This window comes from Anabrus simplex, chromosome 14 (genome assembly GCF_040414725.1).
Source record: "Anabrus simplex isolate iqAnaSimp1 chromosome 14, ASM4041472v1, whole genome shotgun sequence".
In the NCBI taxonomy this organism is placed as follows: Eukaryota; Metazoa; Arthropoda; class Insecta; order Orthoptera; family Tettigoniidae; genus Anabrus; species Anabrus simplex.
The window spans coordinates 28,078,381-28,101,675 of NC_090278.1; the positions used below are offsets into that span (position 1 = coordinate 28,078,381).

The 23,295-nt window shown below is 40.9% G+C and overlaps 1 protein-coding gene across 1 annotated transcript in view; it reads right to left on the minus strand.

The window, feature by feature from the left end:
- The window catches only part of Nlg3 (Neuroligin 3), a 639,972-nt gene that overhangs the window by 239,078 nt on the left and 377,599 nt on the right, over positions 1–23,295 (minus strand). The gene's annotated exons all lie outside the window — the stretch shown is intronic.

Sequence of the window (23,295 nt, forward strand, 5' to 3'; positions counted from 1 at the left end):
AACCAATTTTGACGACACACTCATGTGGAATTAAATTTCAATTTTAGCACTGTTGATGGACCTTAGAGTCCGTAAACCGGTTATGTTTTAAAAAATGTGTGCTGATACGACTGTATATAATTAATAATAATAATAATAATAATAATAATAATAATAATAATAATAATAATAATAATAAAATAACAAATGTTAACTAACAATTGTTATTAATTAACACTTCGATTAAAAGTACCCTCTTTCATGAACACATTTCCAACAATTGTTACAAAACAATTGCTAAAGACAAAGTAGCGCGTTTCCGTGAGATTTCTGAACGCGTTTGGCAGTGAGCGTCTTTTGTTTCTTTGCATAAGACGCTCCTGGCGGTATGCTGGTATAGTATTTTGTCACACATGGTTGACGTTATTATAGATTATGCTCAGCGGAAACTGCTATGACGTAAACATGTCATGTAAAAGGCAAACAGAAGCGTTATTATGATGAATGCGAGACAAATGTTGTTATAGATTTAATTTTAAAGTATGCGAGTGTTCTTGAAAAATGAAGGAAAGGACTGTTATGTCACAATATTCAATGTATGCTTGTATGAGTACAATCTAAGGCTCTTGCATCACCGGGAAAAAGTAATAATTCATATGTCTTCAGTGATTTTCGGGTATTCATTTACTGTGGGGAAAATAATGTAATGCCTTGTTAATGCTGTAATGGCAGCGGGAATTCTTTGCAGAATTCTGCACAATCTTGTCTTGCACTCATGAACATAGTCGCCTACAATTACATAAAGAGAATGAAGCATATCTGAGAACTATGAGCAACTGCTACATTGGAGACATTGATAAGTTTCAATCTGTGGGGAAACTCTAACCTATTTTCAATTTCGTCTAGTACCTTGTTCATAATGGCTTTGGTAATTAGGTATCTTTGTAGAAAACTTTCTTCTGACAACTCTAAAAAGTGTCTTCAGGTAGCAGGAAAGCTTCAAACTTACGTCTTCTACATGCTACCATTTTACAATTTTAACAGCTGTTAAGAGCTTTAACACAGGGCTGCTGCCATGTTAATTTAACACGAGTATTAAAAATTTGTTACAGTTAATAATTCTTGATGAGATGGTCATTTTGTTAAATTATGTGTTAAGTCTCCTTAATAGCAGTGTTAACTCTTCATTCATTGAAGAAACTGGGCCTTAGAACACTATAAGATACATGTAGAAATTACGGAACCCTCTGTAGATAAACCGTACTTCTTGTCATTTCTAAACTTGAGCTTACCTAAACAGAACTCAAGAACATCACTGAGAAATATCCAGGGAAAATTTTATGAAGATTCAATTGTTTCGGTTTCACTTTGCGGTAAATTGGTTTTAGTTTACGCACAACGTAGCGATGATGTTCTGTTGGTAAACATGAAGTTCATTAACTAGTCCAATCATGCTATAAACACAGAAAATTGAAACTTGTTGAACAACCCTTGTTATGGCAGCCATTACCTAAATATAATATCATTAGTCCTTTTTAAATGAAGATAACTTCATTTGATAGCGGAACGCTGTTAGTCACATATGTATGTATGTTCGTACTGCAAAAACTGAAGTGGTTAATTTTTATTTTTGTAGACCAGAAAGAAGAATGATGTAATTTGTAACACAGTAAACCAAGCTCTCATTTATCCCTCCCCTTTTTCTCTGCCTAACATTGTCGGCTGTATGTGAGATATTTAAACCATACAGTACATTTCTAGCTACACATTAGTTTAATTTCAATGTAAAATAAAATATAATTCCTGTTAAGTTAAAGAGAGAAACAAAAAATAAAAAATAATTGAAATAAAAAACAAAAGGACAGAGAGTGAGTTTGAAGATATTAATTCTTTGTATCACACGTCGTAGAATAGTGAGCATGTGTTCAAACAGGTTAAGAGAGAATTATTAGTAGAGCCTGCAATTTTATGTACGTTATGTTAGAATACTAAGATTTATAAACCTGTAGGAAGCAGAGCGCACAACAGTTCTTCAAGGAGATTTGCATAAGCACCAGGCGTACGTCCTACTAGAACAGCTAGAAATTACGGAACTATCTACAGATAATCGTAGAAAGGAATGGATGACACGTAATACTCATAAAGAGTTATTAAATTTTCTTTCGTGAATACCAAATGATCATACATATGTCCTTAAGTGAAATGTGTGACGCGATGTTTCCTAGCAACCGCGCAGGATGTGATGTGAAGTATTGATGGATGGCCATGACATGCAGATCCACGGCCTCTGCATCCCTCAAGGTACGGTTACTAGGTAACATCGTGTCACTCATTATGTTACATGACACTATATCGTTACACATATTTTCGGATGACGCCCACCTCTAACACATACGTATGTCCAAGTTTATGTTTAAACGTAAGTGGGCCGAGCTCGATAGCTGCAGTCGCTTAAAAGTGGTCACTATCCAATATTCGGGAGATAGTAGGTTCGAACCCCACTGTCGGCAGCCCTGAAAATGGTTTTCCGTGGTTTCTCATTTTCACACCAGGCAAATGCTGGGGCTGTTCTTTAATTAAGGCGACGTAACGCAACTAGCTAAACGTAAGTGGGATAGACCATTTTGTTATTTTTATAATATTCACGTAGAATACTCTTTTGTTACGTACTGTGCCCCGCGTAGAATTTCGAGCGTCAAAGAGGAATCCGTCCGCCTCTGTGGTGTAGTGGTTAGTGTGATTAGCTGCCACCCCCGGAGGTCCGGGTTCGATTCCCGGCTCTGCCACGAAAATTTGAAAAGTGGTACGAGGGCTGGAACGGGGTCCACTCAGCCTCGGGAGGTTAACTGAGTAGAGGTGGGTTCGATTCCCACCTCAGCCATCCTCGAAGTGGTTTTCCGTGGTTTCCCCACTTCTCCTCCAGGCGAATGCCGGGATGGTACCTAACTTAAGACCACGGCCGCTTCCTTCCCTCTTCCTTGTCTAACCCTTCCAATCTTCCCATCCCTCCTGGTTCAGCATAGCAGGTGAGGCCGCCTGGGCGAGGTACTGGTCATACTCCTCAGTTGTATCCCCAGATCAAGAGTCTGAAGCTCCAGGACACTGCCCTTGAGGCGGTACAGGCGGGATCCCTCGCTGAGTTCGAGGGAAAGCCGACCCTGGAGGGTAAACAGATCATGATGATGATGAAAGAGGAATCCATTGTAAGTTCGACTTCGTAACTTTGGAACTACAAATGTTATCTGAAAAAGATATATTCATGTGTAATATAACGATCGTGTTTCATGTTGTCGATAATTTTACGAGCGCTCAGCACGAGTGTAGCCCAAGATTATATTGCGCCTGCGGAGCCTCTGGACTGGGACTTGGGTGAAGATATCGAAATATTCATTATAATTTCTAAATCATATTCAATAAATATTGGTGTTTTTTAGAATTTCCTTTACGTCGCACCGACACAGATAGGTCTTGTGAGATATGAATGGTCTAGGAGTGGGAAGGAAACGGCCGTGGTCTTAACTAAGGTACAGTCCCATCTATAATTCAATCTACTATATTTCTGTCATATTTAACATTGATGTTTTCACAACCCCTACATGCTTAGGTTTTGGGCTTATATCGTGTCAAGAAAACAAGGTTAAACTCTATACGTTCCGTAGAGAATTTTGCTTCGCGTCTTCAGGAGAAAATATCGACTGTTCACGAGGAGGACTTCTACAATAGTGCGGGTTTGAATTTAGATGTTAGTAATAGAAGTATAAGTGATACGGTCATTCGTCACCAGATGGTCACCGTATGTGGTACAGCACTAGCTTTCGAAATGGAAGCTAACGGCAACATTATAATCGGTCTGGGAGGTGGGGGGAGGTGTTCACACTTATGAAAATATGACTCTGACAAACGTCTGGAATGAAACATCTAATGATGAAGAACGTACGAATTTGGAAAACACTGAAACGAAATAACGATTGTGAAAGGACACGGAAGAGAACTACCTGCGTAAATCGTATTTCCACAGCATGACATGGGATTTTATTGAAACCAACAACGAGTGCACAAACAGGCCAACAGATGGCGCTGGACAGCAACACGTCAGTAACACCGCATGAGACTCGTGTACGGTATAAAAGGGGCGTTAAATGCACCTGCAATCGTGGCATGTCATGCTAGGCCTTCCCAGTCCCCCGACCTCAATCCATATGGTTAATTGTTGTGGGGTTACCTGAAGTCTCAAGTCTACCGCTATACTCAGACCTCATTAGGGATGCTAATTCAGAATTCTCTATTAAATCGGTGAAGAAAATCGTTCTAGAATTTCTTTTGAAATGTTCAGTAAACTATGACGTAATTGCTTTCTTTCCGTATTCCAAAGAGTGCGGAAAATTATACTTTACCGTCTTGTAATCACTTTACGCACTGTCTTTTATTAGAAATCGTTTCTTGTTGGTTGAACTCCGCTTCATAGTGATGTAAACACGCATAGATCGAGAGATCATGAATCAGGGAACACCCACCTCGTATATCTTTCGTAGCAATATACTCAGAACAAAACAAAAAACGCCATTGCATGAATAATACATGGACACAACTATCCTCAAAATACAGGATGACCCAAAGGTTCGTTAACATTTGACGAGGCAATACTTCACGTAATATTAGTGGTAGCCCTTTCAGACCTGAAAGAAAACTGGAGGTGTGAATTGTTTGTTTGTACGTCAAGAACTGACTAAAATGCTCCTCAGTACACATATTAATAGTTTATTTTACAAAATAAAAACGAACATCCGAAAAACAGGACCCACACAATTGTGCGTAACAAAATTCAAAACCTCGTTGTATCACGTACGATGGTGTAGCTTCAAAATTTACGTTCACTAACCAAAGTACACACTTCATTGAATATATTCCTGTATTCAGTAAAGCTTCTAGATTAATATAAACGCAGTAAATAAATACTTACTTTCGGCACTACTGCTTCCTGCCATCTCGCCGATCAACTGTGCTTTTTAAACTCTTCTTCCTTCGCCCTGGCGGTCAAGCGCATACTAAAATCAATTGAAATACACGCCACGTGTCCTGCACAATCACTGCAGTCCGGTGTAGCGCCGAAAAAACATCAAATACGGTCAAGGATACCTAAAATACGAACCCGCAAAATTGTGCGTACTCGGTCTGAAAGGGGTAGGGAAGTAATCATTGACACACATGATTGTCATGACATGGGCTTTTATAGACACCAACCGTGACCGTCACGGCTGACTGAATATGGGTTAGTGTGCTACTAGGGTCGCTTTGTCGGCGAGGGGCGCGTGCGGCCTTGGCCCGGTGATAGGAAACCAGTTTCTGACATGAAGAGGGTGGCTGGATGATTCACAAAAAGTAATAAAAATAAAAGTGGTCGAGAGAAAAAAGTAACCAGTGTGTGTCACCTGCAATTACATCGATCGGAGAGAAATGAAATATTTATAATATCATTGATGGCGTGATATGCATAATTATGAAAGTGCTCATGGATCATATTTTACTGAACTGTGTTAGTAATATCACGTGTGAAACATAAAAATTAAAGATTGAATTTTTATTTAATTTTAATGGTATTTCGGCTAGAATGGTGGTAAAAATTATGTAGCAAAACCCCAGAAGAATTCAGTAATTGAGTTGACTTCACTTACGACCACGAGGGCCATGCACAATATTTAAGGCAAGTCATATGAGTACAAGCTCTCACATGCTGAAAAGTACACATGCTTACATGCTGACATGTTCCTGACCGGTGATCTACTGTTACTTCGTGGACGTCGTTAAAGGATTTCAACTTAGGACAGCTGTGTAATACTATCATCAGGAATAGTGGACCCACTCCTGTGTTCAACGCTTCCTACAATTATATTAATCTACAACCAGAGTTCGTGCAGTGAACAGACGTCGAAAGAGCAGATAACATTTATAAAGTACGTGTTATTTTCAACCTAAAATTACGTGTGTGTTTAGGATTTGTTTTAACAAATTTGTACAAGTTTCAGCTACCTCACGAATGAACGTGGACGAGGACCTCTCCGTTATCATCGTCAGGAGAAGATGGAATTTCGTGTCATGGACTCCATGTGTTTCACCATGAAGTCTTAAGCCATCGACCGCCGTCGGCAGCGACGAAATGCAGAGATTTTCACCTTAGCATGGCTGATTGAGGACCCAGACTTCAAGATGTGAAGGCATCTGCATAAATTAAGTCGACTACGTCTCATCTATATCTGTTCCATGTAGCTCTTTATTTCTACTCTTATCTTTCCTTAGATTTTGTTCTAAAATATCTAGTAGATTTATTTCACGACTTTTCACTGGTTGTTTTCTAGATGTAAGATAGGACATGCCGCTTACTTTGCATACTTGCTTGATTCATGACCACGTGTTAAAGAGCTTGACGACGATGGTTCAGTTAAAGTGGTCCATGTGTTATCGAAACCATCCTTTCTTATTGTACGAATTTCATTATGATAGTGAGCTAATATATGTTTGACGAATTTATTGAGGTGATATTTTTCACATTTTCATGGAATTAGGACTTTTACTTGTACCTTACATTTATTATTTACATTTTAGACTTTAAATTAGTAAATTAATAATTTTGAAACGAAGAAATACAATGTTATGTTAAAACACTCTGTTAGAATGGTAGGGAAGATAAGTTACGTGTACCATCCCATTTGTTTGCATTTTCTTTGTTACATCAAGAGCCACAGTAATTACATAAAGTAGCGATCATTTCCATTATCGTAGCTGTCAGGGTGGCTAAAATTTCATTTTCATCAATAAATGTGTAATATTTGTTCTACATTTTGAACATGCTTATTTTCTGAACCCTATTTTAAATCCTGCCACTTTTCATATATTTTTCTGAGCCTACGGCCATCGAACTGAGCATCCCTGGGGTGTCCCTAGCTCGCTGGCAGACCTAGTCGGGGACACAACAACGAGTGCACAAACAGGCCAACAGATGGCGCAGGACAGCAACACGTCAGTGACACCGCATGAGACTCGTGAACGGTATTAAAGGGGCGTCAAATGCACCTGCAATCGTGGCATGTCATGCTAGGCCTTCCCAGGCCCCCGACCTCAATCCATATGGTTAATTGTTGTGGGGTTACCTGAAGTCTCAAGTCTACCGCTATTCTCCGACCTCATTAGGGATGCTAAACGACAACATCCGACTGCAATTTCTCACCCTACCTTCGGATATGCTGTTCACAACATTGTCCCTCGACTACACGTATTGTTGATGAATGGCGGCCGACATGCTAACCTTGCGTTATAAAGAACATCGTCTTTGCTAAACCTCGATTGTTATACTAATTATTGCTTGTGTATAATATGAAGTGCCATCTGTTGATCATTTTAGGCACTCACCTTTCCGAAAACTTATTTTCCCATAGAAATTCTGTACAGCTTCCATTCCTGGTTAACACTCCCCAAATACCTTTACTGCGTGGGGCTGATTGGCTCAGACGGTTGAGGCGCTGGCCTTCTGTCCCCAACTTTGCAGGTTCGATCCTTGCTCAAACTGGTGGTATTTGAAGGTGTTCAAATACGTCAGCCTAGTGTCCGTATATTTACTGGCACGTAAAAGAGCTCTTTCCGGACACAATTCAGGCACCTAGACGTCTCCAAAGCCGTCAAAAGTAGTTACTGGTACGTAAAAACAACATGATTATTATTATTATTATTATTATTATTATTATTATTATTATTATTATTATTATTATTATTATTATTATTATTATTATTATTTCAGGGGTACATTTGTCCGTTCTGGTTGTTTTAGGTACCTTCCCTACTTTGGCCATCCCTGATAGCAACTAAGAACTTTTTAATGTTGTAAAAGTTTACCTCCTATGATTGGGTGGCTCTAATATATATTTTGGAATGAACTCTGGAGGGCAAAGACCAACACATTTGTGAGAAACGTTGAATGTTGACTACGTGATGTTTTGCATTTCCAAAGTAGCCAATAATATCTCCACCGGGCGAGTTAGAGGAGCGCGGCTGTGAGCTTGCATCCGGTAGATAGTGGATTCGAATCCCACGGTCGGCAGACCTGAAGATGGTTCTCCGTTGTTTCCCATTTTCTCACCAGGCAAATGCTGGGGCTGTACCTTAATTAAGGCCACGGCCGCTTCCTTCCAACTTCTAGACCTTTCCTATCCCATCGTCGCCATAAGACCTATCTGTGTCGGTGCGACGTAAAGCCACAAGCAAAAAAAAAAAATTATCTCCGACGCCTACTCTAATTCTACCAGCCTATCACAAGCTAGAAAGTTAAAATCTTCACCAATCATGGACCTGTTTTGTAACTTGTGCCTGTTCAATCATATCCTCAGATTGTAAAGATCTAAATGTTTCTCCTTTTCTCCCTTTGTAAGGGGAACGATTCTTGGGCTCCACGTCTTATCTGGGTGGTGGTAGTGTGTACAAGGTGAGAGCGGATTGAGAAAGTCTCGCTCGGGAGCTAAGGAAGCGGGGGTCACTGACTGAAGGAGGTTCAAACTAACATGGTATGGCAGAATGAGTGACTGTTACTGCGAGTGAAGTGTGGGGAAGATTTCAGGGGTTTTTCACTTAGCATATATTAGTTAGGCCTCTCGTTTTCTAGTAATATAGGGCTTTCTGAACAGTCTTCGATTTAAATTTTATTCTCTACTTGGAAGTTAATTCAATGTAAGGAAGCATGAGTGGGTACCCTCGGAATCCTCTTCTATTTGAATTGAGTGACTAAACTGTATTATCTTCCAAATTTAAATTTTGTTCTCGGCCTTAAATGTGTTCCCTTTTAGTCACCCGATAGCGTGAGATTAGCCCCTGTTTCTTTGGTCCTTGAGTCCGGTTAGGTTTTCATTCTTTTAATATTTCGGAGTGCTTGCTTTCCGCCTCCATTCGATTTTTGGATTCCTGCGTTTATTAAACGTTTCATTATCTCCTTTTTGTGGCCTGTAGTATGAGTCATATGCCCCTGCACGTACTGGTCTGTTGAGGATAACCTTGACATTAAATTATATGTGTCACTATGATATTTTCTCAGGTAAATTTATATTGCCCAAAATGGGCATGTTTGATGTGTCACCGCGTGGTGACATTTCAATTAAAAGTGTACCAAGAGAAGTCTTTCTTTTCCACTAAACATTTCCTTGAATTATGGTTAAGGTATTTGTAATACGAATTTGTACTCTGCTGGCTGTATCGGTAAAGAGCTGATATGCTCCTCTAGCATGCTAGAGAAAAAATGGAATTTCCTCCCCTGATTATTGTACCTGTTTGAAGCTATACGCTCACTATTGTACCTGCTTCAGAGCTTATGAGCTCTTTGTCATTCATTCAGAACTGAAAAACTCCATTAGTATTACTGCTATCATTTTCCTGAGTACGTGAGCTCTTTTGCTGGGAGTTGTATGGTATTTTTTTAAATTAATCAGAAAGAAAAGAAATAAAATTTCTCGAATCCCTTTTAGGGTAACTTGTACTTCAATTTGTACACTGTCCAGCCATTCTCCCCACACGCTTCCTTACCTCTCCTGACCACGGATATCCCCGGATCAATTTTTTTTTTTTTTACAAGCGAATGGACCACTAAGGATCATGCTACAACTTCATTTCTTTCTCTTCGCGCGGAGTTTTCTCTGTGTCCAATACTTCTTCATGCGTTCGCTGGCCTGCTTCCGTTGTTCAACTATCCAGGCTCTTCCGGTCTTCTTAGCTCTTCCTGTGGCTTGAACACCTTTCCAAATTCTTCACCGTGTTCCTAAACGTATTCCTTTCTAACAGCTGGACTTCCAAGACGCTTAACCTTTCCATATCGTTTCCTTAATCCATGCTGTAGGGGTCTTTTTTTTCTCCAGAAGTAATCAAATATCTGTTTGGTAAGTCTGTTTGCGTTCATTCTGTACGGATATCCAAGAAACGCTAGCCTCATTTTCTTCATGGTCTCTGAGATTGTTTCCACCTTCCGGTAAACTTCTTTGTTACTCTGAAGTTTCCACCCGCTTTCAGTTTGGACAGCTCCCATAATTTTTCTGAGGATTCTCCTTTCCAGGACCTCTAGCTTCTCCAGCTTGTAGTTCATGGACAGGCATTCTGTTCTGTTTACCACGGTGTTGTAATGTTTTAATTTGGAATTCCAGGATATTATTATTATTATTATTATTATTATTATTATTATTATTATTATTATTATTATTATTGACTTTTCTGCACACCGGATCGTATGATAGTCTCTGGTGTCGGCACTCTTGCTGTTTATTGGACAAAATTAATAAAATCTCAGCTATAGTCGCCCAACAGTGATCCGTTTCTTTGTCATCTCGTAGAGCAAAACGGAACGTAAAAATTGATAAGCAAGCAGCCTAGACGGCGCAATATAAAATTCCTGGTAGCTGAGGCTATATACAATATACTTGTTAATAATATTCCCAGCATCTCTGATCGTAAATACTTTCATTGTTCGATAAATCGCAAAGAAGTTGATTGTCTACACGGACTCACCTTTAGTGCTTGATGAATCCCCATTCATTGACATTAACACCGCTATGTTGGGTGGTTCTCTGACAGTACACAGCAGCATTAGCGCAAAGGATGATCTCCAATTAAGGTATAAAGCAGCTTTAGCGTTTAATTAATGTTCTGATTGACTTGGGGTTTGGTGCGCAAGAGTGTCCACAGGTTGTGATTACATTTCACAGTTCAGAATTGAAAATGTTTTCACGCGACGAGAAGAATTCTTGAAGCTCTACTCCAACAAAGTTTGAACGGACTTTTACTGTGTTTGGCGCGCTACAGGCCGACTACGTACTGATGAGTTGTTTGTAGTATCATTCTCATACATCCATGTTGCTGTTTGAGTCATCAGTACATAGACTGATTTGATGCCACACTATCCTGCGCTAACCTTTTCATTTCTACCTAAATACTACACCCTACATATGCTCTAATCTGCTTGTCATATTCATACTTTGGTCTACCCCTGCCGTTCTTACCGCCTACACCTGCCTCAAAAACCAACTGGACAAGCCTTGGCTGTCTTAACATGTGTCCTATAATTCTCTTTTTATCAAATTTAGCCAAATCGATCTCCTCTCACCAATTCGATTCTGTAAATCTTCAATCGTGATTCTATCTATACATCTCACCTTCAGAATTCTTCTGTAACACCACATTTCAAAAGCTCGACGTTTCACTTCCATACAATGCCACGCTCCAGACGAAAGTCTTCAAAAACATATTTCAAATTCCTATATCAATGTTCGAAGTGATCAAATTTCTCTTCTAAAGATAGGACTTCCTTGCTTGTGCTAGTTTGTATTTTATATCCTCATTCTTTTTGCCATCGTTAGTTACTTTATTACCCAATTAACACTATTGTTCTATTTCCTTTAAGACATATTTCCTAATCTAATACTTCCTGCATCGCCTGACTTTGTTCAACTGCACTCCATTACTTTTGTTATGGATTTATTTATTTTTCACCTTGTACTCCTTCCCCCAAGACTCTGTCCATAAAATTCTGCAAAATTTATAGATGTTCTGCAGTCTCAGATAAAATAACAATATCATGGGAAAATCTCTGTGTTTTGATTTCCTCTCCTTGGATTGTGATTACTGTTCCAAATTCGTCTCTGATTTCCTTTACTGCCGGTTCTGTACAAAAATTGAAGAGGTGGGTAGGGAGTGGGGGACAAACAGCAGCCTTGCCTCACTCCTTTCTGGACTGCTGCTTCTTCATACATTCATAGTGTCTACATATTAGGAATAGAGTTTTAATTCTTTAGTCATTGACTAATGTGTAAGAAATTTAGAAGACATTTCTTAAAGGATTATTGAAATAGCGTCATAGGAAAGTGAGTAGAAGTTTTCACGATAAATTCGACGGTCCCTTCGTAAGATACATTGGGTAAATGTGAAGTCCATTATCATGAATACCATGACTGGAAGGCTTAAGATTCTCTAATTACCTCGCTATCAAGCAATAATAATAATAATAATAATAATAATAATAATAATAATAATAATAATAATAATAATAATAATAAGAGAAGAAAGGAATCTGATAACTGAAATTGAAAAACGGAAAATAAAATTTATTGGTCACATTCTGCGGCATGAGAAGTTTCTTTGTAATATCATTGAAGGAAGAATTGCTGGAAAAAGAGGAAGATGACGATACAGAGTGTCCTACTTCAAGAACCTGCTTCTGAGGATGAAGTGCAAGACCTACGCTGAGCTGAAAAGACTGGCTGCAGCGACAAGGCTTAGCCTTTAGAATATGATGGTGATGATGAATAATAAGCGGATACATTCTACAAACTACGCAGAAAGGTTTACAAAAATACATTCACATCAATCAAAGGACTGAGCTACTCTACTCTACTCAGATGTCTATTTTGTGCCAACATCTGCCGCACTAGTTCAATGTTTCAACCCGGACATAGTGCATCTTCAAGAGTTTCCAGTCCATCCCGACAGTGTAAATAAACTCGAATTTCTTTACGATGCCGACGCCGTAATCATTAGATGAGCAAAATTATTACATAAATGAGGGGTAAAGTAAAGAAACATATGAAGGAGTGAGTAGCTCAGGGGATAGAGCGTTGGTTTTCTGAGCGTAAATTGGCAGGTACGATTCTGCTCAGTCCGATGGTATTTGAAGGTGCTCAAATACGGTAGTCTCTTGTCGGTTGATTTAATGGCACGTAAGATAACTTCTGAGGGACTTGGACCAGATCAGGGGAGTACGGTGGGTGTTGGAGAACACTTACCCGCCGCTTAGCCAACAAGTTGCGCACACCGAACGCAGTGTGTGTGGGCGGGCGTTGTCGTAGGGGAGACTTTACTTTCGAGTCCTGTAATACTCTAGCTGAACACGCTGGATGCGTAGCAGCAACCGTTTCAAAACGTTCTCGTAGTACGCGGCGTTGACAGTTTGCTCCTGCAGTACGAATTCCTGGTGGATCATGCCACCGGTGTTCGGAAAAGTGTGATCAACAGTGTTTTAATCCTGAACTTTTGGAAACAATTGTTTTTAACATGTGGGAAGCCCGGTGAATACCATACCACTGATTGTAGCTTGTTCTCCGGATCGAACTGGTAGCACCAGCTCTCGTCATCTGTAATGACGGTGTTCCGAAAAGATGGATATTATTCACGCCTGACAATGTAATCTTCAGCAATTTGCATCCGTGTTTCGTTCTGCACGTATACGGTATTCCACTTACATATCTTCACACCGTCGTTGCTAATCACTGAATACTCAGACGTCTATTTTGTGCCAAAATCTGCCGCACTAGCTCGATGTTTCAACCCGGACATAGTGCATCTTCAAGAGTTTCCAGTCCATCCCGACAATGTTTGAAACAATTGTAAACACTTTGACGTTTACCGGTCCTCTTTCGTGCTCTTGCACCAACACTGGATGCGTGTCCCTGTACGTTTATCTCCGATTTGTAACAAAACTTTCTGTTTATGCGTTGCTCCATTGCACAATGACGCGAGTCTTCACAAGCACTGCGTTCCACTGGCCGCAGCAGACTAACAGGCTTCAGCTCCGTGTGGTCAACAACATGTCTCTCTATTCACATACACGCAGTGTTACAACACGTTATCATTGCGATATTTGTTCATTCACCGTACTTCTTAGATACACCTTGCAACTGAACGCCCTTTCTACGAAGATCACCATCTTGTTCATACATTTTCTGTCAACAATACATACACACATCTCCATTATAGACTGTTATGACTTTCAGCGTTAAGTCTGCAAGCCTCTGTGAATTTAGTGAACGCCACCACAATTCTCTATTTGTAACCAGTGTTGTGGCCTCATTTAGTTATATACCTCTTATCTTTTAATCGTTGGAAACTGAGTCTAACCATCGTCGCCATGGTCTCCCTCTACTCCCTCTCCCTTGTGCGTGGGGGTGGTAGATTAATACCTACGGTATCCCTTGCCTGTCGTAAGATACGACTAAAAGGGGCCCCAGGGGCTCTTAACTTGGGGAGCAAGGGTTGGCGACCACGGGGCCATCAGCTGACTCCTGGCATTACTTCCACTTTCATCTATCCTATCCGACCTGACTTGGTCAACTCCTGTTCTTTTCCGACCCCGACGCTATTAGGTTTGTGAGGCCTTCGGAGTCTCTCATTTTCACGCCTTTCGAGGACCTTGTCTTTCTTTGGCCGATAAATTCATTTTTCGAAGTGCCGGATCCCTTCCATTTTTTCTCTCTGATCAGTGTTATATAGAGGATGGTTGCCTAGTTGTACGTCCTCTTAAACAATAATCACCACCACCACCACACTTCTCCTAGTTCTCCGTAACAAAGTCCATTATCCTCATAGGTAATCTATTCTCCTCCATTCGCCTCACATGACCGAAGCCGGTTTATTTGTACAGCTTCATGCATCGAATTTCATTCTTAACTTAGCATTTATCTCGTCATTTCGAGTACTCTCCTGCCATTGTTCCCACCTGCTTGTACCAGCAATCAATCTGGCTACTTTCATGTCTCTTACTTCTAACTTACGAATAAGATATCCTGGGTCCACCCAGCTTTCACTCCCGTAAAGGGAAGTTGGTCTGAAAGCAGACCGATGTAAAGATAGTTTCGTCTGGGAGCTGACTTCCTTCTTACAGAATACTGTTGATCGCAACTGCGAGCTCACTGCATTAGCTTTACTACACCTTGATTAAATCTCACTTACAATATTACCATCCTGGGAGAACACACAACCTAAATACTTGAAATTATCGACCTGTTCCAGCTTTGTATCACCAATCTAACACTCAGTTACCTTGTATTTCTTACCCACTGACATCAATTTAGTCTTGAAAAAGCTAATTTTCATATCATACTCATTGCACCTATTTTCAATTACCAATATATTAGACTGCAGGTTTTTTTGGCACAATCTGCCATTAAGACGAAGTCGTCAGCATATTTTATTCAACATTTGACGTAATTAATGCCACCGAACAGAGAAAGGTAATATTCTACATAAGTCAATGTCTTCAATCACAGTATTTTTTCGAAATATCATTTCAAAATTTAAAAGAATTGCCTCTTCCTTTGCAGTGAGCCCCGTATGGACCCTACAGGCCTCCACTTACTTACACTAAACATCTTAGTTTTGTTTCACTAATGAATACATTTTGTAACTCTAACTTTCTCAGCGAGGGTTACTGCTGTTTGTAAAAGGTTATTGAGTACGGATTTACTTTTTTGTGCTAATGTTCAGGCATCGCCTGTAAAATTCAATTAATACACTCTTTAGATACTTCCCAAGTTTGTTCCTTGACTCCTTCTCTACACTGGCTAATAACTTCGAACTAAATTCAGCTGTTATCGTTTATACAATTTCCTGCTGTAATTTAATTAAAATAATTTACAAAACCAATCTAAATTTATATCAGGGAAATGAAATTCAGTTCAACTTTTACTTCCTCGTCCTCCCTCTCCCTCATGTAATTCTAGAACGAAAACTTCTGTACGCTCGCCTCAACCCTCTCCTCCACCTAAACCTCCGGCATTACTTTAGAGTTACAACATCCTAAGTATGACAGAAAAAGTGTCCAAAAGTTTCTCTTTTCATTTAAAGTCACAGATGCAGTGCTTCATGTTTCTTATGCTGGACTTGAAGGAAGAGGTTCTGTGGTCACATTTACGTCATTTCCGATGACTTGAAGTTAGAGTTCAGCTGTTCTTGTCATGTGTTGTCCGAGTTGGAGGTCAAATTAGCCGGTACTGAAACAAAATATCTTACTCTCATTGTGTCTAGCGAATTCTTTTAATGAATGCCGGACATTTAATTATATTTTAAATATATTATTTATTTATCATTGAGAAGTTATACATGAATGTGTGAATGAATGAATGAATAAATGGATGAATGAATAAAAGAATGAATGAAGGACTGAATTAACACTCTTCTCTCAATCGCGGATGGCTACTGCTGATTACTCGCCGTGCTGGTCTACGCTTTCGCCTCGTTTCTTGACACGAGGTCGGGGATGAGGTGAGTTGAAATTTATATGGCGTTATTATACGGCCGAATTCCCTTCCTGACGCCAATCTCAGTTGATGAAATAATGAAGATCAAATTAAGGATTGTGAAAAAACTGGGAAACGAGGTGGAAGGAGTCCGCTGTAGCCTATGAAGAGGAACTCTCCCGTTATTTGTCAGGAAGTGAGAATGGTGAAGGACAGAAAACTATTCTAAGGACAGCCGACAATTCGGTTCGAACCCACCCGTCTTCCGAATGCAGAGCTTGGCTCTATAGCCGTAGCGCGTTAACACGCGCAGGCACTAAGCTCAATGGTTGATTACTCACTCACCGTCACATACCACCAGACTGAGCCAGAATCGAACCTGCCAGTTTGATCTCAGATGACTAACGCTCTAACACCTGAAGTGCTAAGCCCACCAATTAGTCTACTTACATATCTATATACAGAATGGCCAAAAGTTATGGAAAGACACTGATTTTGATGTTAATAACGAGTGGCTTCTCCGCGAGTCCTCAAAACGAAAGCAATACGTAGAGGAATCGACTCTACACGGTGTTCGAATAGTTCTGGAGGGATCTGGACCTACGCACCTTGCACCGCCACCCACAATTGGTCTTATGAAGTTGGTGCTGGGTTCATGGAGCGTACACCAGCTCGATTGGATTAGGATTGGTGGATATGGAGGGCCAATCAGGGTCGTAACTTCACTGGAGTGCTTCTCCAACCACAGAACAGTGATATGATGCACTGTCCTGTTGAAACATGGCATCTCCATCAGGGTACTCTAGCGCCAAAGCGGGATACAGATGGTCTGAAAGAATGTACACATAATGTGAACCTGTCAGTACTCTCTGCAGCCGGACAATGGAGCCTAATTACGACCATGTGAACGCAGCCCTGAACTGAGCCAGCTCACGCCTGGAAACAACCTTGTTGACACAAAGGTCCATAGCTTCATGGGGCATACGCCACACTTTCACGCGCCCATCAGCTCGATACAACGGGAACCGGGATTTATCGGATCATACCACACACCGCCACTGCTCCGTCGTTGAGCTCTGTACCGAGGTGTCAGCAAAGGGACACGAGTTGGTCGTCTGCTGATGAAGCCTATGCGGTGCAGTTGCCTCCATACAGACCTGGTAGAAATGGGTGTTTGATTCCTAGCATTCAACTGGACGGTGATCTGATTCACAGTAGCCCGTCGAGCTACCAGTATGGTTCTGCGGAGGCGACGTGATGTCCGTTCGTTAAACACTTGTGGTCTTCCCGTGCGGCGGTTTACGCGGGTGGTAACATTCTTTCTGCGTTGTTGAAGATCCACCTTCGGCACTGTTGACCTCGGAAACCCGAATTCGCGTGTAATATCTGCAATGTTATGACAAATGCGGCGTGCGCCGATGATCATCCCACGTTCAAAGAAGGTTAACTCGCGACTTGTTGCCATCTTCACGACACTGGTGTCTCTGACAGACTGCTCAGCTACGCCGCTGCTAGCCGCAACGCTCAGTGGTCATACACGTCACATTCTCTAATGGGACACCCCTTCCCGAGACTTTTGACCACAGGTTGCGAGGTAAAGGGTGTAATAAAACAAAGGAATATGAAACTAATAATAATAATAATAATAATAATAATAATAATAATAATAATAATAATAATAATAATAATAATAATAATAATAATAATAATGTTATTTGCTTTACGTCCCACTAACTACTTTTTACGGTTTTCGGAGACGCCGAGGTGCCGGAATTTAGTCCCACAGGAGTTCTTTTACGTGCCAGTAAATCTAACGACACGAGGCTGACGTATTTGAGGACCTTCAAATACCACCGGACTCAGCCAAGATCGAACCTGCCACGTTGGGGTCGCCAGGCCAGCGCCTCAACCGTCTGAGCCACTCAGCCCGGCGAAAATGAAACTTCTCGATACAGAAATGTGTCCTACAGAATCTTTGAAGTATTTTTCAAAAGATGTAGCCCGTTGAATTTGCGATTAATGTGAAGAGTTGGCAATACTATATCCACGCATGGCTCGGATGCGGCTTGGCATGTGCTAGATCAAGCAGTTCCTCCTCTTGCCTAGCTTGTCCATTGTTTATAACAGAGTAAGCCGGCAGATGACTCATACAATACAACCGGGCGAGTTGGCCGTGCGCGTAGAGGCGCGCGGCTGTGAGCTCTGCATCCGGGAGATAGGGGGTTTGAATCCACTGTCGGTAACCCTGAAGATGGTTTTCCGTGGTTTCGCATTTTCACACCAGGAAAATGCTGGGGCTGTACCTTAATTAAGGCCACGGCCGTTTCCTTCCAACTCCTAGGCCATTCCTATCCCATCGTCGCCATAAGACCTATCTGTGTTGGTGCGACGTAAAGCCCCTAGCAAAAAAAGAAAAAAACATACAATACACGCGCGTGTTTGCTTTCCCAGGACTCTTTTCAACTTGACCACGTGTAGGTACTGTGGTTCTTCTTCTCAATTGCACTCAGTGTAGAACACAGGCCCAAGGAAAGCGTGGTTGGCTTTACAAGGTACAGCCGATGGAGTTATGAACATGAAATACATCTAGTATATTATGCTTAGAAATGATTAACACTTTGACGTACTTCTTTTAGTTTTATTTGTTCAATAAGATTTTTACTCGTAAGAAGTTAAGCAGTCCGCCTCTGTGGTGTAGTGGTTAGCGTGATTAGCTGCCACCCCCGGAGGCCCAGGTTCGATTCCCGGCTCTGCCACGAAATTTGAAAAGTGGTACGAGGGCTGGAACGGGGTCCACTCAGCCTCGGGAGGTCAACTGAGTAGAGGTGGGTTCGATTCCCACCTCAGCCATCCTGGAAGTGGTTTTCCGTGGTTTCCCACTTCTCCAGGCGAATGCCGGGATGGTTCCTAACTTAAGGCCAAGGCCGCTTCCTTCCCTCTTCCTTGCCTATCCCTTCCAATCTTCCCATCCCTCCACAAGGCCCCTGTTCAGCATAGCAGGTGAGGCCGCCTGGGCGAGGTACTGGTCATTCTCCCCAGTTGTATCCACGACCAAGAGTCTGAAGCTCCAGGACACTGCCCTTGAGGCGGTAGAGGTGGGATCCCTCGCTGTGTCCGAGGGAAAAGCCGACCCTGGAGGGTAAACAGATGATGATGATGATGATGATGAAGAACTTAAGCAACTATAAACATTTATTGAATGGTAAATGATATGAGAAGTGTGATATGTATGTATTACAATGTACAAGAGATCAGCACTAGAAGTTTGCGGTACTCACGCACTGCCTCATTCGTTCTGCAGACGTGATTTTGGTATTATTCGATCCATTATTGAGTCTAGATTCCTCACGCATAATAAGCTTTCTTCCACTTAGTAGTTTTATAACTGAACATTATTTTGAATTATGCCGACATTTGTTCATTCTCAGCCACAAAACAGTCAATATATTTTTTTACTTAGATTAAATTATAGTTTGCCATAAATCTTTCTTATGGCTGCGAGGGAGGGGGGGGGGGGTTAGAAATCTGAAAATTTGCGTTACGGAATTGTAACCCTAGCAACCGTGCAGGCTGTGTCCTATGGCTGGTTATCATCTGAAATCAGCAGCCGTTGATGGATGGCTATGACTGATAAATTTTCGATCATTTGATTTGAAAATGAAATTTGTTTCTTTAAAAATGGGCATGTATTTGGAGTGGGGAACAATCCAAAATTATCGTAAGCGATTTAGCGTCGACAGTTTTACGTTGACAAAAACCAATACCGTAGCCAGGCAACCAGTATAGGTCATATGATTATAGAAATAACTAAAATTAAAACTTAAACAAAATAAAATGAAAATTCGCTGATATGTGTGAACAGTTTTACGGAAATATTCTAATTTCAAGTTTAGGAATGCACAATTCGTATTCCTCCCCAAAATTTCAATAGATAAATGTACATTATATGTATTCAAACCATACGTAATCTTCTGATGCTTTCTCTCGCCCCTGTCGCTGGTTCTAAATGTGCCCCACATGCAGATTTGTCCCTGTTTTACGGCCGGATACCCCTTCCTGATACCAGCCCTACGTGGAGGGATGTAATCACTTATGTGTTTCTATACTGATTGGTAGTGTGGAGTATTGTCTGAATATGGAAAGGAAAGTTTTGGGGCAAACAAAAATACACAGTCTGGTAGACAGAAGAATTTATCAGATGCGATTAAAATCCCCGACTCCACTAGGAATCGGACCTCGGACTCTCTGAAATGAAGGCCTCAACGCTGACCATTCCGCCAAGGAGTCGTACTTTAAATCAATACTGATAAATATTTTCCATACCACAATAGGTACTAAAGGAAATCTCTAAATATTTTAAAGGTACATGAAATTGACAAGTAAACGGATTGGAAATTTCAAATCCCTTTAAAGGGCGATATATACCAGGTATGATTAAATAATTTATTTTCATTTGATTTATTTATATAACACCCCATCACGACTAGCAGTTTGTAGAACATATTCCACAGTACATAAGAGCACAATCTTAACGTACTCTTATATATAGTGTTTGCTGTGGTACTGCAGGAATAATTTATTGACACTTCCAGATTCCTCCTCGCAAGAGGTCACACTTGAGTAAAGTTTCCAAGAAAGCTCAATTGATTAAGTTACGAAGGACTAAAGAGAACCAGGATATAAGAGACGCTCCACGTAACTCTCAAAGAGTTCGCCAATCGACATCCCCCGAGGCATAGTTTCAGCAAGAGGGTGATGCTCGCTAACAGGCAAGCGGGAATTACCTACGGAATTTAACGATTTTGAAGCGCAATTTGACAGAGAATTAGAAAATATAACCTACCAAAAATGTAACTGGTAGCCATAAATACAACAAGGTAATATGTGGTCAATTAAAGGGACGGTATTAAGAATTGTTCTTGTTAGGGTCATCAGTCGACGGAGTTGTTTTAGCAGGTTTTATTTGCCGGATTATTGTTTGTTAATATTTTCATATCTGTGTAACTATGAGCGAGATTGATTGGCTCAGATGGTGGAGAATCTGCCTTCCTGTGCACAAATTGGTTCAGTTCTGAAGTAGCCGAAGACGCTCTAGCTCCATCTACGGATCAGCACTACAACACTCCTCGCAATAACGGGATTTAACACTGCTCCAATTCTACTCTCGCCAACTGTTCCTCACGCTGACTGCATGACGATGAGCAATCCACGGCAATAAACACGCAGTACGCCAAGTCAGTATACGGACAGTACTCTGCTCAGTACACGACGATACTCTGACTCCGGCGAGGCACAAACGACACGCAGCACTATTGCCGTCACTCCACGTCGGCACACATACAGTTCTCCAGTCAGTACTCCAGGGCAGTACACACACACCGTGTTCCACTCCGACACTGGTGGGACACTGACGACAACCAACAGTACTGCCCACCCACCTCGTCCAGTCCGACGACTGACAGACGTATGGAATTTAACAATTTTAAAGGGCAATTTGACAGGGAATTATAAACTATAACCCACCACACATGGATGTAACAAGTAGCCATAAATAGAGCAAGATAATGTGTGGCCACTTAGAGGGACGATATCAAGAATTGTTCTTGTTAGAGTCATGCGTCAGTACTCCAAGGCAGTACACACACCGTACTCCGCTCAGATACTCGGACACTGATGGGAAACTGGTGACAAACAATACTACTGTTCCCAACTCCCGTCCAGTAAGACGACTGAAAGACTTACGGAATTTAACAATTTTAAAGGGCAATTTGACAGGAAATTAGAAAGTATAACCCACCAAAGATGGATGTAACAAGTAGCCATATATACAGCAAGATAATGTGTGGCCACTTAGAGCGACGATATCATGAATTGTTCTTGTTAGAGTCATGAGTCAGTACTCCAAGGCAGTACACACACCGTACTCCACTCAGATATCCTGACAATGGTGACAACCAATACTACTGCCCACCCACCTCGTCCAGTCCGACAACTGAAAGACTTACAGAATTTAACGGTCTTCCTGGAATCGTTTTCTGTTTTACTTTAGCTGACCATCATGGACTTAGACTAGTTTGTGTTGATTTTTCTACAATATCCTGGGCATCGATTGATGTATTTATTTGAATCTGCGAATCTTCTACAGTGTATCTGTTTACCGTTCACTTTGATTCCTTTTGTGTTATATTTGAGGTTAGAAGATGTTGAAAATTGAAGGTAACATGGGGCCTCCTCATCTCACTATTCTTCAGTTTTGCTGTTTCATTAGTTTAATTGATCTTTATTTTTGTCGACCATACACAGTTAAAGCAGCTGTCTGAAAGAAGGGTCCGTATGCTGACCATTTATCTAAGAACTCGGGCGTTGATTCATCCTGTAGATAACACTTTAGTTTGTAAGGGAGTTGTAAAAATCATTTATGAACATAGTTTGAAAAGCCAGAGAGAGGAAAACGTGGACAGCGATATTACTAGTATGCACTTTTTGTGAGATTTTACGATTTAATTTAGCGTGGACTTGTGAACTGATTTTAAGTAATTTTGTTTCTATGTTTCAGTCAATGTCCACTACACTCATTTTATGTAGTTACTTGGTATTATCTGATACAAGAGTACTTCAAAAGGCTGTGAAAGTGCTCGTTCAATAAAGAGGCTAACTTTGCAATAATCGTTTAGAAGTCTGAATGGAATTCTCTTCTTTTGTTGAGAAGTACCTTCCAGACAAAGTTAGAAACTGAGAAGAATCCTATAAAACTGGTGTAACCATTTCTATGGCTGTCTTTTCTTGTAAAGAACTAAATCGATGAAACAAATGTCATATGTGGCACACAGTGGATATAAATTTGTTTAGAAGAAGCATCCACACGCACAAAGGGGAAATAAAGTGTTAGACCTTCATGACACGGAGTGTTTCACATCGCCCGCGAAGGTGGGGGGGGGGGTGGTAGAATATATCTGCGGTAAATCCTGCCTGTTGCAAGAAGAAATAAAATAATCCAGGTGCTCTCTGCTTGGGAACCTTGATTGGCGATCACGGGGCCCCAGCTCAATGCGATGCTCCTCCCTTTATGTTTCCTGCCCGACCTCTCTTGGTCAAATATAGTTATTTCTCACCCCGACAGCATTAGATTTGCGAGACACGGAGATTCTATTGTTTTCTTTCCCTTCGTGACCCTTATTTTCCATTTCCTTTATCATCCTCTCCTGACTCCCTAATATCTTCTTACGGCTTTTTCCAATCTTCTCATTGCCTCCTTCCAAGTTCTCCATCATAATATTTGTACTTCTTT